Source organism: Delphinus delphis, chromosome 1 (genome assembly GCF_949987515.2).
Source record: "Delphinus delphis chromosome 1, mDelDel1.2, whole genome shotgun sequence".
Taxonomy (NCBI): domain Eukaryota; kingdom Metazoa; phylum Chordata; class Mammalia; order Artiodactyla; family Delphinidae; genus Delphinus; species Delphinus delphis.
This window is the reverse complement of record NC_082683.1, coordinates 26,113,524-26,132,509: the sequence shown is the minus strand read 5'-3', so window position 1 is coordinate 26,132,509 and position 18,986 is coordinate 26,113,524. Positions and strand designations below refer to the sequence as shown.

The window sequence follows — 18,986 nt, the reverse complement described above, 5'->3', positions numbered from 1 at the left end:
AGCACAGAAAAGTTAGGTAACTTGACCAAAGTTATATAACTAGTAAGCAGTGGGTCTAGGACCTGAACTCAGGCACTCTAGCTCCAAAAGTCCACTTTGCACTTGGGAGGCATTCAACAAAGGACACTGGGACAATGTCTAAAGCCTTTTCAAGCCTCTGGCCGCTTCCTCTCCATGTTTTCTGCTGTGTTCACTGCATTTTTGTGTTGTTTGTCTTCCTCCATGTCCTTTATCTTTAATATCTTTTCTTTTTTAAAAAATATCCCTGTGTGGTTTTGGTATTAGAGTACTTCAGGTCTCCTAAAAGAGTAGGTAAGAGTTTCCTTTTTCTATTTTCTGGAAGAGTTTATATAGAATTGGTATTCTTTCTTTCTTGAATCTTTAGTAGAATTCACCAATAAAACCATCTGGTCCTGGAGTTTGCTTTGTGGAAAGGTTTTAACCAAGGATTCAGGCTCTTTGCTAAATAAAGGGCTCTTTAGGTTATCTGTTTTTTCTTGAGTGAGCTCTAATAGCTTGTGTCTTTCAAGTTATTTGTCCATTTCCCCTAAGTTGTTTACTTTACTGTCACGAAGTTCATGATATTACCTTATTATCCTTCTAATGTCTGCAGAATCTCTTTCATTCCTATTATTGATAATGTGCCTTCTCTCTTTTATTTTTCTCCTCAGTCTGACTAGAGGTTTATCCATTTTATTGATCTTTTCAAAGAACAAGCTTTTCATTTTGTTGATTTTTTTCTCTATAGTTTTTCTGCTTTCTATTTCATTGATTTCCACTCTAGTTAATGTAGAAACTGAAATTAATAATTTGAGATCTTTTCTAATATAGATGTTTAATGCTCTAAAATTTCTTCTGAGTAATACTTTAGCTATAGCTATAAATTTTGATATGAAATGTTTTTCATTTCATTTGGTTCAAAATATTTTCTAATTTCCCTTGTGATTTCTCCTTTGACCCATGGATTACTTTGAAATGTGTTGTTTTGTTTCCAAATAATAAGATTTTCTTAATAGCTTTCTATTATTGATTTCCAATATAATTCTTGTTCAAGACTTCTATATCTTTATTAATTTTTCTGACTACTTGTTTTACCAAGTACTAGGACAGGAGAATTGAAATTTCTAAAAGTGTAAATTTTTCTTTTCCTCTTTTTATTTCTATCAGTTTTAGCATCATGTGTTTTGAAATTCTGACGCTGAGTGTGTACACATTTAGGATCGTAGGTCCTCTTGATGAAATCACTTTAAAATAATCTTCTTTTTCCCTGGTAATATTCTTTGTTCTGAAGTCTACATTGCCCAATATTGATTTGGTCACTGCAGCTTTCCTATGGTTTTTGTTTACATGATATATCTTTTCCACCCTTTTACTTTGTGTGTGTGTGTGTGTGTGTGTGTGTGTGTGTGGTACGCGGGCCTCTCACTGCTGCGGTGTCTCCTGTTGCAGAGCACAGGCTCCGGACGCGCAGGCCCAGTGGCCATGGCTCACGGGCCCAGCCCCTCCGCGGCACGCGCGATCCTCCCGGACCGGGTCACAAACCCGTGCCCCCTGCATCGGCAGGCAGACTCTCAACCACTGCGCCACCAGGGAAACCCCGCCCTTTTACTTTTAACCTATGTGTGTGTGTGTGTGTGTGTGTGTGTGTGTGTAAATATATATATAAGTATATATATGTCTTTTTTTTTAATTGGGGTATAGTTGTTTTACAATGTTGTGTTAGTTTCTACTGTACAGTGGAGTTCCCTGTGCTATACAGCAGATTCTCATTAGTTATCTATTTCATACATATTAGTTAGTATATGTTTGTCAATCCTAATGTCTCAACTTATCCAACCCCCTCCTTTCCCCACTTGGTGTCCATACATTTGTTCTCTACGTCTGTGTCTCTATTTCTGCCTTGCAAATGGGTTCATCTGTACCATTTTTCTAGATTCCACATTTATGCATTAATATACGATATTTGTTTTTCTGACGTACTTCACTCTGTGTGACAGTCTCTAGGTCCATCCACGTCTCTACAAATGACCCAATTTCGTTCCTTTTATGGCTGAGTAATATTCCATTGTATATATGTACCACAGCTTCTTTATCCATTCGTCTGTCGAATGGCCATCATCAAAAAATCTACAAACAATAAATGCTGGAGAGGGTGTGGAGAAAAGAGGACCCTCTTGCACTGTTGGTGGGAATGTGAATTGATACAGCCACTATGGAGAACAGTATGGAGGTTCCTTAAAAAACTAAAAATAGAATTACCATATGACCCAGCAATCCTTAAAAAGCTAAAAATAGAATTACCATATAACCCAGCAATCCCACTACTGGACATATACCCAGAGAAAACCATAACTCAAAAAGACACATGCGCCCCAGTGTTCATTGCAGCACTATTTACAATAGCCAGGTCATGGAAGCAACCTATATCTCTTTACTTTTAAAGTGGGTTTCCTTTAGAAAGCATTTAGTTGGGTCTTCCTTTCTAATCCAGTATGAAAATTTCTGCCTTTTAATTGGGATGTTTAAACAATTTACATTTATTATAATTATTGATATGTTTGGGTTTAAATTGACCATCTTGCTGTTTGTTTTCTATTTATCCCATCTGTTCTTTGTTCCTTTTTTCTCTTTTTTGCCCAAGTTTGGATTATTCACATTTCTTATTTATGACTTCATTGTATCTTTATGATCGGTTTATTGCCTATGTCTTTGTTTTATCTTTTTTAGTAGTTGCTTTCGTGTTTATGATATACATCTTTAACTGATCCTTGTTTATCCTCAAATAATATTATATCACTTTATGTATAGGGTAGAACTTTAAAACTATATACTTCCATTTATCCCCTCCTGTCTTTCGCACTATTATTATATATTTTATTTAATATGTTATTTTTGTCTTAAATAATCAGTTAACTTTTCAAAATAAGAAAACATGACTTTTTTATTTATCCACTTATTTATTGTTTGGACACCCTTTTTTTTTCCTTTGTGTTTCCATCTTTTATCAATTTCCTTTAGCCTAAAGAACTTCTTTTAATATATTTGGTAGTTCAGGTATGCCAGAATTAATTCTTTCAGTGTTTTTCTGTTTTAAAAGTTCTATTTTACCTTCATTTTGAGAGAGATTTTTGCTGAGTAAAGAATTCTCAGTTGACGGGTTTTTTTCCTCTAGGGCTTTAAAGATGTCTATTCATTGCCCACTGGCTTGAATACTTTATGATAAGAAATATGCTTTAATTCTTATCTTTGGTCCTCTGTAATGTGTCTTTTTTCTCTGGCTGCTTTTAAGATTTTCTTTTTATCATTTTGGCAATTTGATTATGATGTTCCTTGGAATTGTTTTCTTCATATTTATTCTGCTTGGATTTGAGCTCCTTGGATCTATGGGTTTATAATTTTCATCAAATTTGGAAAAATTGTAGCCATTATTTCTTCAAATTTTTTTTCTGTCCCCTTCCTCTCCAGATCTCTTTTCTTTCAAAAACTCCAAATTCATGAATGTTATATTGCTTGATATTGTCCCACAGACCACTGATGCTTTGTTCATTTTTATTCTGTCTAATGTCTATCTGTGCTTCATTTTGGATACTTTCTAATATGGTGTCTTTAAGTTTACTGATCTTTTCTTCTGAAGTTCCTATTCTATTGTTAATCTAATTCAGTGTATTTGTAATTTCAGATGTTATAGTTTAGTCTCCAGATGTTTAAGTTTTTTTACATTTCCTTTCTCTTGTCCTCATGTTTGTTTTCCTCTACTTTGTGTGGAACATATTTATTAAAGGTGTTTTAATATCCCTGTCTGCTAGTTCTTCCATCCTTGTCATTTCTGGGTATGTTTTTATTTATATTGTTTTCTCCTGGTTAATGAGTTTCTTTTCCTGCCTGGTAATTTTTTATTGGATACTGGACATGGTTAATTTTATATTCTTGGTTGCTATATTTTGCTTTGGAACGTAGTTAAGTTACCTGGAATCAGCTGGATCCTTTCAGGGATTGCTTTTAAAGCTTCGTTATGGTAGGTCCAAAGCAGTCTTTATTCTAGGACTAATATAGCTCCCACTGCTATGACAATACCCTTCTGAAGATTCTATCTAATTCCTTAAATGTTACAAGGTCTTTCTACTCTGACTGATGTGAACACACAACTATTCCCAGCCCTGTGTGAACTCTGGGAATTGTTCTCCTAACTCCTTTATAGTAGTGTTGAGTAGTTTCCTCTCATGAGTGTGAAAATTTGTACTCGACCAAAGATTCCAAGGAGGCCTGTCTATAAATATAACTGTGGAATGTGTGCCTCTCTGTCTCTTTCTCCTGCTCTCTGTTCAGCACCCTTCTCTGTGGTTCTCTGTTTCACAAATTCTAGCCATTTTGACCTCCTGGATCTCTCATCTCAGTCTCTTCAGCCCAGTGAGACCACTGAGCTCTGTTTGGGTTCCCTGTCCCTGCGATGCATCCTGGAAACTCCTCCAGGCAGTAAGCTGACACAATCTCAGGGCTCACTTTGTTTCTTTTTTCTTAGATCACAGGCCTGTATTGTCTGTCAACCAGCGTCCGAAAGACATTGCTTTATGTATTTTGTCCAGTTTTTTAGTTTTTTGAGGCAGGAGGGTCCCTGTTTCTCCAGTTTTTAAGTGAAAGTCTCTAACATCTTTTCTAGGGACTTTACATATTGATCGTAGGTTCCTTTCTTTAAAGAAACACTGTCACTTCAGACACGGTTTTTGGATAGTTAAAAAGCAGATCTGTATTTAAAGTAACAAAGTCATACATCTAGATAAATCAAACCAGTGTTTAGGGGATTTAGAGACTAATTCATTGTTATTAGAATGGCAGGGAGTCAAAAAGGAATTTCCAAATAGGGCTGAGGCTGCCCAGATGGTGATTTACTGAGGTTCCATGGTTGTACAGAGCTGTAACCAGCTCAGTCTTGGCTTTAATAAGCCCTTTAACTGCCCTACTATCTGTTTAAATTCCTTCTTTATCGATGGTCTTCAGTGTTTAAATGTTCAGTTTCATGCCTCATCCGAATGTTCAAACAAGGAGTAAAACAGTTGGAACCATTGAGGTAAAGATCAAAACTACAGTGAGAAGGTCAGACAAAGAAAACGCTAATAGTGTTTAAACTGTGGAACCCTCCACCAACTACTGACCCAGAATTAATATTTTTCTCGAAGTCCTTGCTGCCCACACTGAAAATAAGTGAAGCCAATTACAACAGTCTAGCCTTGGGCCAGGTTATGGGCAATAAATCAAGCTCAACTATTAACCTTTCGTGTGTGTGTGTGTGTGTGTGTGTGTGTGTGTGTGTGAGAGAGAGAGAGAGAGAGAGAGAGCACGCTAGCGAACATGGTGGCAGGGGTGGGGGTAATACATGTGCAAATATACATGCTGACATATTTATTTAGCATCTTACATGTGCCAGGCATCTTATTTAATCTTCACAATAACCCTATAAGTTTGGGTTTTAGGTATTACATATTAGGTATTCAGTGAAAAAGCTGAGATCCAGAGATACCAAATGACTTGTTCAAGTTTTTCCACCACACCATGCTACTTCTCGCAATGCCATACTGTATTCCCCTCAGTAGCACCATAATTCTGTTGTCAGTAGGCCATAAACACAGCCTTGGGCCATTCATGTTGCAATCATGTACTCTGGGCCACAAGAGGCATTGTAAGACAGAGTTGGATGGATAATCGGTATCTTTCATTAGAAAAAGAATTTAAAGTTCATAATTTACGTAGAGTAGAACAAAACAACAATAAGGCAATAAGGACAGTATATTATTTTCCATATAGGCCAATTTAACCGAAAAAGCGTGATACATTCGTAATACCATACCACCTGTCACTCAAAGACAGACCTTTTAGTTTGAGGTTGTAGTCACTATTAGCAAAGCCTGGCAGTGTTTGCAACTCTGTCTTTTAAACTTATGATCTTCATAAAGAGGCTTCATATTTGAGATTGCTGTCATGGAGTGGTTTTTCTGTGGTTGTTTTCCAGCTACACCAAGTTCATATAATTTTATCTGCTTTGCTGGCAGCTTCCTTGATTTAGCTCATGACGAAGCTACCTCAGTCTCCTGCTGTAGTTTTCTCTGCCTATGCCCTCTCCAGTGTTGGTAGACTGGCTGTATTTCAAGACTTCAGTATTTGATAGTAGGTTCAATAAATACTTGTAATTTAGCAATGCTAGTTATCCTATTATTCTTGCTATTTCTGGTACAACTTTGATTATAACTACTTAAAACTCCATATGTAAAGTCCCTGATGATAACCCAAGCTTCTTCTTTAAAGACATAAATGCTACCAGTCTTTACTTTGTCTTATGGATATCGGTGCCTTACTTTTGAAGTCTACACCAGTTTTTAAAATTCTGTTTTTGAATTTGTCAGTGAACATGCTGTCCTTCACATACAAGAATGATGGTCCTGATGCATCATAGTACTCTTTCGAGTTTCGTTTTCTACTACTAGAGATAAGCTGCACTGAACTTGAGCATGTGCAACTTATCTGGGTCGGGGCTGGGTAGGGTACATATATCTGAGCTGTATTAGCGAGGTTCTTTGCAGTGTGAAATGCACTAGCCTGTATAAGGATTAGATCTACAGCTTTGATTTTATTAGACAATCAGCATTCATGCTTTTTATAGAGAGAGTGAGGACTAGAATTCACATCTTATTTTTTTCTACCCCTTCACGAAAATTTAGGGTGAAGCTACTGGTAATCGAATAGAAGAAGAGAAATGACGTTAGTGTTTGGGTATCTGTGTATAGTAACACCTTGATTATTAAGTGACCGTATAAGTAATAGTTTAGAGGAACGCTCCAGGGCCAGACTACCTGGGTTTGAATTCTGGCTCCTCTGTTACTATTTGAGTCACTTTGGTCAAGTTACTTTACCTCTTTCTGTCGTTGTATCCTGTGACTTTGATAAATTCACTTTAGTGCTAATAGGGTTTTTTGGTAGACTCCTTAGGACTTTCTACAAATACAATCATGTTGTCTTCAAATAAATACAATATTACTTCTTCCTTTCCAATCTCTATGCCTTTTTTCCTGATTTATCTAGAACCTCCAGTATAATATTGAATAGACAATTGAATTGTCGTTACCGGTCTTAGGGAGAACACATTTGGTCTTTCACTAAATAAATATGATGTTAGCTGTAGGTTTTTGTTATGTGTCCTTTATCAAATTGGGGAAGTTTTCTTCTATTCCTAGTTTGCTTACAGTTGTCGTGATTGGGTATTGAATTTTGTCAAATGCTTTATCTTCATCTATAGTGATCATCATATGATCATCTTTATTGTATTAATCTGGTGATTTCCACTGATTGATTTTTGAATGTTAAATTTTTTCTTAATGTAAAAACAAGGAAATAGAGATATTCCATACATATTTCTGTGCATTTTGGGGGGAACTGGCAATATCTTAAGGTAATTTAAAATCTCTAGGCTTATTCCCTAGTTGTCTCTCAATTATAAAGCTATATGTTAAAGACATAATAATCAACAGTAATACACCTTTTGAGGGGTAAACAAACGATTATATTGAGTCTTCCTGATTGATGATTTAAATATATTTTAGTGAAATCTGAATCAGTGTAAGGATAATATAGTATTTATGCTGACTTCCTGATCATTAACTTCTCCCATAATCCACAGAAAAATAATCTTAACTCTTTTGAGATCTTATTTTTTAAAGAAATGAATATACTAGATAATGAAGCTAGCTGGGTAATACATAATTGTTGAGAAGTAGTTTACTGCATATTTAGAAATTATTTTGGAGTAGTAATCATAGTAAACAGAAGTTTCCAAGTAAAGAAAGTCTTGGTTCTCCATTAGGTGATAAAAAAAAAGAGGACCCCCATAGTTGGTGCCTTGATTTATCATGCTTGCTTTTTAACCATGACCATAATATCATGTTCATTCTCTTTATAGGAAGGTATTTTTATTGTTTGTTACTAGGTATTTCTGGGGCTGCTTTATTATAGTGCCTGCTATTTTTGTAAAGAAGCCATTCAAATATAATAAGAGTGATTCATCCCCTCCTACTGCCAGTTCCAGTCCCACAAATGGAAAAGCACTGAGGGGGACCTTGGCTGATTTAATCTTCCTTTAAGGTTCTATTTGCATAGCCCATGGTCTCTAAAGGCTTAGTCTGCCGTTGCCTCAACCGACCTTTTGTACAAATAAAATTGAATGAAACAGATGAGTGAATAAGTGTGTCTGGAGAGCAGCCCCGGAGTCTCACTGCCCCCGCTCACGTGCAGAGCAGTGTTTCCCAGCCCTCTCTGCACACACAGGGCCCGTGGGGTGAAACCCGATGAGGTGCTCTCATCGACTCCTTTACAGGATTGGCCTTTTCAGCCTCAAGAAGCAGCATGACCCGTTCCATTCAGCTGCTGCTCTCAGCCCATTCTTCAGCTTCTCCTCTCACGTTCCCATGGAGGGAGGCTCTGGGCTCCTCCTGCACATGCTCCCTGAGCGAGTCATTCACAAAGACAGTCTGCTCTCCAAGGCAAAGCTGCAGTCAGTAAGGCAGCAGACAAGGAGCCATGCCAGCCAGAGGGGGAAAGGAAGACACATTGAAGATGGCATCAGTGCAGTCATCCCACAGGGGCTTGAACTGAGCTTGGATGTTTTTCCTGGAAATTCCAGCTTGTTCCAGGCATTTGTTTTCTCTGTAAAGGAGCGAGGGCAGGTATGATTCCCTCCAGGCAGGAGAGGCAAATAAGCCTTATTGAGCAGCACTGCACAGAATTACTAAGTATAGAACAGACCAGGCTTCTAGGAACAATACATGAAGTCATCATAACAGTAACTTTCCCCTTGGGTATTCTCACAAAATATTTTTATTTAGTTTGGGTATAAGAGATAATATAATGCCATAAGGATAGTTTAAAATGCAGATTATTTGGAGGTTTCCCTGGTGGCACAGTGGTTAAGAGTCCGCCTGCTGATGCAGGGGACACGGGTTCGCGCCCCGGTCCAGGAAGATCCCACATGCTGTGGAGCGGCTGGGCCCGTGGGCCATGGCCGCTGAGCCTGCACGTCCGGAGCCTGTGCTCCGCAACTGGAGAGGCCACAGCAGTGAGAGGCCCACGTACCGCAAAAAAAAAAAAAAAAAAAAAAGATTATTTGGTAGAAAATAATCACATTTGAAATATGTGATATTTTGTTACTGTTATGTGGGTAAATTTCTGCATTTTAGCAATCTGTTTTCAGTTCAACAAATACATGTATTGTGAGCCACCTACCCACTGCTGATGGCTAAATGTTACTCTTTATGCTGGGCGGCGAGAAAAGCTGTGTATGAACTGAGCATGACAAAAAGATGGAATTAGGAGACTGTAGACGTCTCTGCTAATTAGATGGACTGGACCTAGAAACGGCTGGTGTGAGGTGGTGGATTAGACGTATCCATAAGGGAAAGGAACTCTATTTTATATCAATCAATTTTTTCTTATTATAAAAAGAATATATTTTCATTCTAGAAGATTGGTGCTGGGGTAGGGGGTGGTGTGGATAAGCAAAGCCAAGGGAAAAACCCCTGCTATCCCACCACCCCAAAGTGATGCCGTTAACGTTTTATTTTAGATCCTTCAGCGAGTACATGAGGGAGGTCTGACTTGTAAGCTGGACATCACTGAACAGTATCAGACTCCGTATTTGTATTTACCTACTCATGCATCCTTGCACTCTGATTAAATCCTCAAACTTGATGTAAAGTCGTTTTCATTACACACATCCCTGTAAAGCAGACGTTGTGCAAATACCAAATCCACACAATTCAAACTGTTATTTTCTTTTTCGGTTAATGTTTTAAATATGTTATCCCTTCAGCTTATAAACAGAGTCTGACAGAATGTGACCAAAATAAACTAGTTGATTACCTTGCTCCTCTGTTTAAAAGTACTCTAGTGGCTTCTCATCCCTCTTAATCTAGGAATTTTCATCTCTGGTAGTGGTGGGCTAGATAGTTAGAACCACTGAGGACAGCTCTAAAGGTTGAGAGAAATATTCTTTTTAATTTTCTTAAATGTATTGAAGAGCTAACAAAAGAGCAAGATTTGTAGACCTGAGTCAAAATCTAGGGTAAAGCAAGGACCCAGAGATGTAAGCTGAGCACTCAAAGCCTCCTTTTCTCTAAAGACATTTGCTAATCTGGAAGAAATATCTGTGAAATCAAACTGGGTTGTTGGTAGCCTTACAGGGCAAGAATCAAAACCTAGGTAAGAAATCTAATAAGCCCTCCCCTTTGTAAGCTGGGACCATGAAGAGCTATACCTTCAGAGTAAGAGTAAAGTGAAAGTAAACCAGCCCTGGAGCAGTTCAGACTTGTTGACACAGGTGGTCCAGAGAACCTCAAACTTTTATTAACTCAGACCAGAATGAATACTAGTCATGTCCCCTGGTGCCTGGCAGAAGCAAAGGAAAATCCTTTCTGGAGGATTGTGCCATTATCTTAAGGACTCAATCTCAAAAATGATTTTTTTTCCAAGTATAATGACCAGTAGTCGAAGATAATTAGTTCCAAAAAATAACAGGCTACCCTGAGTAATAACCAATAGAGAGAGCAGACAACACAAAGTCCCACAAAAACTTCAGGTAGGGGTTCCCTGGTGGCGCAGTGGTTGAGAGTCCGCCTGCCGATGCAGGGGACACAGGTTCGTGCCCCGGTCCGGGAGGATCCCACATGCCGCGGAGCGGCTGGGCCCATGAGCCATGGCCGCTGAGCCTGCGCATCCGGAGCCTGTGCTCCGCAACGGGAGAGGCCACAACAGTGAGAGGCCCGCGTACCGCAGAAAAAAAAAAAAAAAAAAAAAAAAACTTCAGATATTGCAGTTATTAGGCAGACTCTAAAACAACTGTGTTGACTACATTTAAAGGGTTTTGTTAATGAGCTTGAAAATATCTGCAGGAACAGAAATCTATAAAACATGTTGTAAAAGATTGGAAAAAGAACTAAATAGAACTTCCAAAACTGAAAAATACAATAACCGAAATTAAGAACTCAGTGAACATATTAATCAACAGATTATACACAGCTGAGGAGAGAACTGAACAGTAGATCTAAAGGACGTAACCAGAATGCGAGAGGAGATAAAATGATAGAACATATACAAGATAGGATAAGAGACATAAAGGATAGAATAAGCCCTAACATGCTTTTAATGAGAATCCCAGATGGTGAGGAGAAGCAGTTTGGGACAGAGGCATATTTGAAGAGATGATGGCTGCGAATTTTCTCAAACTGACGTAAAACACCAATCCATAGATTCAAGAAGCCTAATGAGTCTCAAGCTAGCAAATGAAAAGAAATACACACTTAAAATACATCATTGTAAACCTGCAGATAACCAGAGACAAATCTGTGATAAATAAATAGATTATCATCAGAGAAGTAGCAGTTAGGCTGATGGCTAATTTCTCAGCATCAACAATGGAAGCCAGAAGACCAAGGCTTCCATAATTCTTTCTGCAGATTGTTTGCTTTCCAAGGACCTCCTGCCAACAAGTTAGTGGAGGCAAAATTCTAGTCCTCATTCCAGTCACCAGAACCTGTGCCTCGCTCTGAGCTGCTTCTGCCCAGAGAAAGGGGTGCATTTTTCTAATTCTCACAAAGATATCTTCCACTTGCCAAGCCATGTGCCAGTGAGGCAGCATCTACCCACAGGAGATACCCTGTTTTAACTTGTGTAAATCACCAGAGGAGCTAGCAGGGGTTCTGCAGAAGAAAGTAAAATAACTTCATGTGCCTCTTCTAGTTTTGAAGCTACACATTCTTCCTTTCAGTGGACCCAGGCAGAGAAAGACAGCTCTGGAAAATTAGAGGTATTTTGAGGCAAACAAAAACTGAGAGTTTACTACTATTACATTAAATGTGAATAGACTAAATGTTCCCATTAAAAGACAAAGATTGTCACACTGGATTATAAATCAGTTGTCTACTATTTACAGAAGACTACCTAAAATATCAGACAGTATTTCTCAACTGAGGGTGATTTTTGTCCCCAAAGGGACATTTGACAATGTCTGGAGATTTTTTTTGTTGTCATAACTGGCAGGAGGGCGTGTACTATTGACAAGCAGTAGCCTGGGATGCTGCTAAACTACAGTGCACAGGACTGCCCCCTTACAACAAAGAATTATCTGGCCCAGAGGGTCAGCAGTGCCAAGGTTGAGAAACTCTGATATAAATAAACAGAAAATTTGAAGAATTAAAAAATGGAAAAATGATACACCATGAAAATATACAACAAAAGGAAGCCAATAACAGCTATATTAATGATAGGCAAAGCTATCTTAAGTCAGAAAACATTTCTAGAGATAAAAGGTATTACTTCAAAAGAATAAAATTTCCATTTATCAGAAAGATATAAGAATTTTAAATTTATAATTACCCAATAAAATGGCCTCAAAATGCATAAAGCAAGAATTTGCAAGACAAAAACAAATTCACAATTGAGGTGTTTTATGTTTACATTTCTCTCATGGTATTTGATATAACAAGCAGTCAAAAAAAACAGGATATATAAGATTTGAATAACAGCTAATTTCACTGATGGGCATTTATAGAATCCCGTACTTAACTATGGAATACATATTCTCTTCAAGAGCACACATGGATCATTTATCCAAGTTGACCATATATATACTAGACATACAGCTAGTTCAACACATTCCAAAAGATTAAAATTGCACATAACTCTGCTCTCTGACATTGGTATCATTAAGAACAATAAGAAAAAGGTGACTGGAGACACACACTGTGCCCCAAATATTTCAAACCTAAGCAGTACACTTCTATGTAACCCATGGGTCAAAGAACAAATCACAGTAGAAGTTAGAACTGAATGATAATGAAAAATACCATATATAACAAAACTCCTGGGGTGTAAATAAAGCTGAGTTAAAGGGTTTTTTATAGCTTTAAACTCACCCATCTCAAGAAGTTAGGGGAAAAAAACAGCAAATTAAACCCAAAAAAAGTAGAAGGAAGGAAATAAGACAAGAACAGAAATTAGTGAAAGAGAAAACATTCATAGACAGGATCAGCAAAACCAAAAATTGGTTCTTTGTAAAGACTAATAAGATTCAAAATCCTTATAAAGACTGGTGAAGAAAAAAAATACAAAGATTACCAATTTCAAGAATGAGGGACTTCCCTGGTGGTCCAGTGGTTAAGACTCTCTGCTTCTACTTCAGGGGGCACAGGTTTGATCCCTGGTCAGGGAACTAAGATCCCGCCTACCACGTGGCACAGCCAAAAAAAAAGAAGAATGAAAATGAGAACATCCCTATAGAACCTACAGGCATAAAAAAAGTGTATTTCTAAAAGAATGAACTCCAGCTTCTTAGCCTGGGTGTACACAGCCCTGTGTGATCTGATCATTTAGATTAGATCCTCTCATTTTATGTCACTGGCTCTTAAGTCTACTGTGCAGCCATCAATCATGCTAAGTCTGTTTCTATCTTAGGGACTTTGCTCTAACTCGTCACTTTTTCTGGGACACAATGGCTGTCTCCTTGTAGTTTGATCTCAATTTTAACCATAACCTCCTCAGCAAGGCCTTTCCTGACCACCAGCCTAATGTAGCCACTAGTCATTCCCCATTACATGACCCAATTTTAATTCCCTAATTAGCACATGTTATTATCTGATGTCTTAATTATTTCCTCCCTGCCCCAGATATAAAACCCATGAGAGTAGGAATCTTACCTTGCTCACCAGAGTGCACACAGTAGGTGCTCAATAGATGTATGTTGATTGAAATACCATCTCATTCAGTCCGGGAGAGGTAGGCTAGGGGAAATAGGAAAAAAGTAGAAACAGAAAATGAAGAAAAAATCAAACTATTTAAGAACCTATTGTGTACAAAACTATAGTGTTTTTTAAAAAGGGAAAGAAGGGACAAGAAAATGTGCACAATGGGTTGAAAGGAGGAGGGGGGGGGAAACACTTTAATCATATAGTAGTACTGTTGTGTTTCAGAAAAGCTCTTTTAATTAGAGGGAAAGAAACTAACTTTGTTGAGCTCCCTCTGTGGAGGAAGCCTAAATTGCCAGATGATGTTTTTTGAAAGATTTCATTTCTACTTAGAGCTGTAACCAAAATAATTTTCTTTGTTTTCAACTCTTTCCTAGGAAGAAAAGAGCAAGTTCTTTCATCTTATAGGAGGAAAAACAAAAGGCTCTTCGCCTTCATGGTGTAATATTTGTCCAGGATTACTGGTAGTGCCATTCACTGAGAGAGAATACAAGAAAACTCATTTTGGAGGGAAATCATAAGTTTCATTTTGAACAGGTTAAGATTTAGAGGCTTTTGAAACATCCAAGTAGAGAGAGATGTTGACTAGATAATGGGATACATCAGCCTGGGTCTCAGGGGAGAGGTCTGAGCTGGAGCTCTAACTCTTTGATGTACACAAGGTAATTGAAGCCATGGGGGTGGATGTGAATGTCTAGAGAGAGAGAGAATAAAGTACGAAAAAAACGAGGTTCCAGGGCTGAACCTTGAGCAACTCCAGCATGTAATGGTTAGGTGGTGGGAAACCAGCCTCTGCAGGAGATTGAGAGGAATGGCTAGGAGAATGTGGTTTCATGAAAGCCAAAGTTAGACACCTTTCCAAGGAGAGAGGAGGGTCAGCAGTGTTGAATGCTGCTGAGACATCAAGGAGAACAAGGAATGAAAATGATTATTAGATTTAGTGACATTGAAGCCCGTGACCTCAGTGAAAGTCGTTTTAGCAGAGCAGTGTAGAATCTGAGTCAGTCTTAGCTTTGCATCCCCGGTGCCTTTGCATAGGGTAGACACTGGATATATTTGTTCATTTTACTGTGAAATGTTTAGTAATGCAGGAATATGTATAATATGTATATGCAGAATTTAAAGAATAATTATAAAGTGAACAACATTTACTGATCACCCAAGTTGAGAGAATCTTAGAAGACACCTGTCTGCCCCTCCCTGCTAGCATCTTCTCCGCCCAGAGATACCACTCTGCCAGTACTTAAGGGATAAGTATCCCCTTGCTTTTCTTTATAGTTTTACCACGTATGAATGGTTCCCTAAACAATACGCTGGTTTTTTTTTTTACAATATACTTTTTAGTTTTGACTGTTTTGAATTCTGTGTAAATGGAATCATACTGTATCCACTCTTCTGGGTCTTGCTTCTGTTGCCCAACATTATGTTTTTCTGATCTGTCTGGGGTGATGATGAGACTGTATGTCGTTTGTTTTCACTGTTATATATAGTATTCTGTTGAATAAATATACCACCATTTACTCTGACATTCTGCTTTTGATGGACATTTGGGTCACTTCCCATTTTTGCTGTAACCAGCAACACCATCATGAATATCACCATATGTGCTGCCTTATGAACTTGTGTAAGAGTGTTTCTAGGATGGATGTATACATAGGAATGGAATTGCTGGGTCTTATGGATATGTTCAGCTGTTCCCTAAAGTGGTGTGTCAATTTACATTCCTACTCTTTCTGTGTGAGAGTAACCACTGCCCTAGATCCTCCCCAGTGTTTGACATTGTCAAACTCTAAAATTGCTGCCTGCCTGATGGCTATGAAATTTTATCTCATTGTGGTTTTAATTTGCATTTTTCTCATTATTAATAAGGCAAACTTTTTTTAATTGAAGTATAGTTGATTTACAATATTGTGTTAATTACTGCTGTATAGCACAGTGACTCAGTTATACACATATATGTTCTTTTTCATATTCTTTTCCATTATGGCTTATCCAGGATAGTGAATACAGCTCCTTGTGCTATATAGCAGGACCTTGTTGTTTATCCATTCTATACATACCAGTTTGCATCTGCTAATCCCAAACTCCCAGTCCATCCCTCTCCCACCCCCCTCCCCCTTGGCAACCATCAGTCTATTCTCTATGTCCCTGATTCTGTTTCTGTTTCATAGATAGGTTCATTTGTGTCATATGTTAGATTTCACATATAAGTGATATCATATGGGATTTTTCTTTCTCTTTCTGACTTACTTCACTTAGTATGATAATCTCTAGTTGCATCCATGTTGCTGCAAATGACATTATTTCATTCTTTTTTATGGCTGAGTAGTATTCCATTGTATATATGTACCACATCTTATTTATCCATTCATCTGTCAATGGACATTTGGGTTGTTTCCATGTCTTAGCTATTGTGAATAGTACTGCTATGAGCATTGGGGTGCATGTATCTTTTTGAGTTATAGTTTTATCTGGATATATGCCCAGGAGTGGGATTGCTGGATCATATGGTAAGTCTATTTTTAGTTTTCTGAGGAACCACCATACTGTGTTCCACAGTGGCTGCACCAACTTACATTCCCACCAACAGTGTAGGAGGGTTCCCTTTTCTCTACACCCTCTCCAGCACTTGTTATTTGTAAACTTTTTAATTATGGCCATTCTGACTGGTGAATGTTTTTTGTATGCTTATTGGCCATGTAGTATTTCACAAAAGAGAAAATCCAATCAAGTCTATTGTCCATTTTTCTGTTGTACCTTTTTTCTCATTGGTTCATAGGTATTCTTTAATATTTTGGATGCAAATTCTTTTTTGATGATGTGTGTCGAAAATATTTTTATCAGTGTAAGGTTTGAATTTCACTTTCTTTATGATGCCTTTTAATAAATAGAAGATTTTAATTTTAATATAGTCAAATTTTTCAATCTTTTCTTGTTTAAAAAACCCTTTCCTACACTGAAGTCATTATGATTTTCTTCTAAAAGTCTTATATGTCTGTATTTTCCACTTAAATATTTAATATTTCCACTTAAAAATTAATTTGGTGTGGAATGGGATATCCACACCAAATTCATTTTTTCATTTTCTTCCATGTAGATACCTGATTTTCCCAGCACTGTTTAAAGAAATATCCATCCCTTCTCTATTGATCTGACATACCCATCTGTCAGATAGCAAGTGTTCATAAATGTGTGGATTTGTTCTGGGAATCCCTCTTTGGTTTCATTCAGTGATGTGCTGATAAATGTTTAGCAACCAGCTCCTCTCTCTCCTCTCCCATACACTCAAAAAAGCCCTGATTTGTAGCATTTGCTGATTTCTGGTGGGGTTTAAATACTCCCACCATGACCAGTTTCGAGCTACCAACATGATGTCATAGAACGCAGAGTTCAGAAGAGATGCCAACAGTGGGCTCTCAAGAGCAGGGTTTATTCCAATGCTACATCAAAAAAGTATCTGGGGGCTTCCCTGGTGGCGCAGTGGTTGAGAGTCCGCCTGCCGATGCAGGGGACACGGGTTCGTGCCCCGGTCCGGGAAGATCCCACATGCCGCGGAGCGGCTGGGCCCATGAGCCATGCGTGGCCGCTGAGCCTGTGCGTCCGGAGCCTGTGCTCCTCAGCGGGAGAGGCCACAACAGTGAGAGGCCCGCGTACCGCAAAAAAAAAAAAAGTATGTGGCCCAATCCTCTTACTGATTTCTATGGGCCCCCAGGGCCTTGTAAACACAAATATTAACACATCAATTTTCAGAAACATAGTTACTGGGAAAATTAGGCATAATTATGAATTAGTTCCATCCACTTAGTATTATCTTATAAATATTTTAAAGCTACCCTCTTCCCCACCTCCCCTCCCCCACACGTATCCTGATCATTCCCACCTAAAAGTTCTTGGGGTCAGGGTTGTGACTTCTATTCCTTTATTCTCTCCTGTCCCCGTTCCCCAGTAGCACCAGCTTCTTTGCCAAATTCAATGACTGGGAGAGGAGGCTTGCTACAGAAATTTCAAAAACGTGGACCAAGTCACAACTCTAGGATGTAAACCACTCACTGGGTCATGTACGGCCTGGGAAGCAGGAGGTTGTCCAGAGGCGAAGCAGACTCCTTACATATCTCCAAGTCTATTACAGCAAATAAAAAGACTGGCCTGTTTGTGTGGCATCAGCCAGGAAACCTTGGCACCAGTGACTGAGCTTTTTGGTATCCGTTCACCTATAATTGTATGACTCCATAGAACTTTTTCTAAATGGGGACCGTGGTGATCATAATGTTCTGTAATGTGGCCCTCGTGGCCCTGGTCAGCTTATCGTCCAAAGTAATAACAACTGCAGTAGCTTCTGTGAGCGCCTACTGTGTGTGAGTGCTGTTCTAGAAGTTGTACAGGGATCCTGTCTGCCCCTCACAGTGTCCCTTCAAAGGTGGTTATTCCATTTTACAGATGAGGAAATAATGACTCAGTGAGGTACGGCACCTTGTCCTCAGTCACACTGGTAGTAGGTGACAGGTGTATCCCATCCCAGGCCTGGGTAACCCCAAAGCCACTACCCCACACTGCTTTGTTCCACTCTTCACTTTGTATGTCCATGGTAGGATTCTCCACTTTGTGCCTTGTGTTGTAGTTCCCTGTATATATTTCTATTTTCCTTACAATATTGTCAAAGTCCTTACAGGCAGGAACTGTGTCTTTTCCACCTACCGTCCAAGCAGCACTAAGTTAGGCTGACGAGGTGAACTGGATTGAGTGACCTGCCCAGGAACACTTCAGGGTCAGTGTCTGGGTCAGGAGTTGCACTTTCTGCTGGGAGACGATCCCAGGAGGCTACTACCTCCCATCTTCCTGTGCTTCCTAGCTCTGACACCCACCCAACAGTCCCTGGGTCCACTGGAATGTGTACTTAGGAAGCGAGGACTACCCCCAGCCCTGGTCAGCAGGTGTCTGCACCTACTGCACCCCCAGCTTCTGAATGGCCAGGACTTGTTCAGATGGAGAATGAACATTCTTTCCCTGACATTTTCATTTTTCACTATGTTTTGTGCTAAGAATATTGTGGTGTTTAAGCCCAGTTACTTTTAGAAATATAGGCAATTTGGAAAATAAATAAAGGCACAAATAAGAAGATGAGAATCAGCAGTAACCATACCACCCCAAGCAACTACTATTAACATTTTGGTACATGTCCTCCCAGCTAGCTGTACATTCAGTAACGTG

General features: G+C 38.7%; 1 protein-coding gene across 1 annotated transcript in view; it reads left to right on the top strand.

Moving 5' to 3' along the window:
* The window catches only part of PHC2 (polyhomeotic homolog 2), a 102,607-nt gene that overhangs the window by 12,738 nt on the left and 70,883 nt on the right, over positions 1 to 18,986 (top strand). The gene's annotated exons all lie outside the window — the stretch shown is intronic.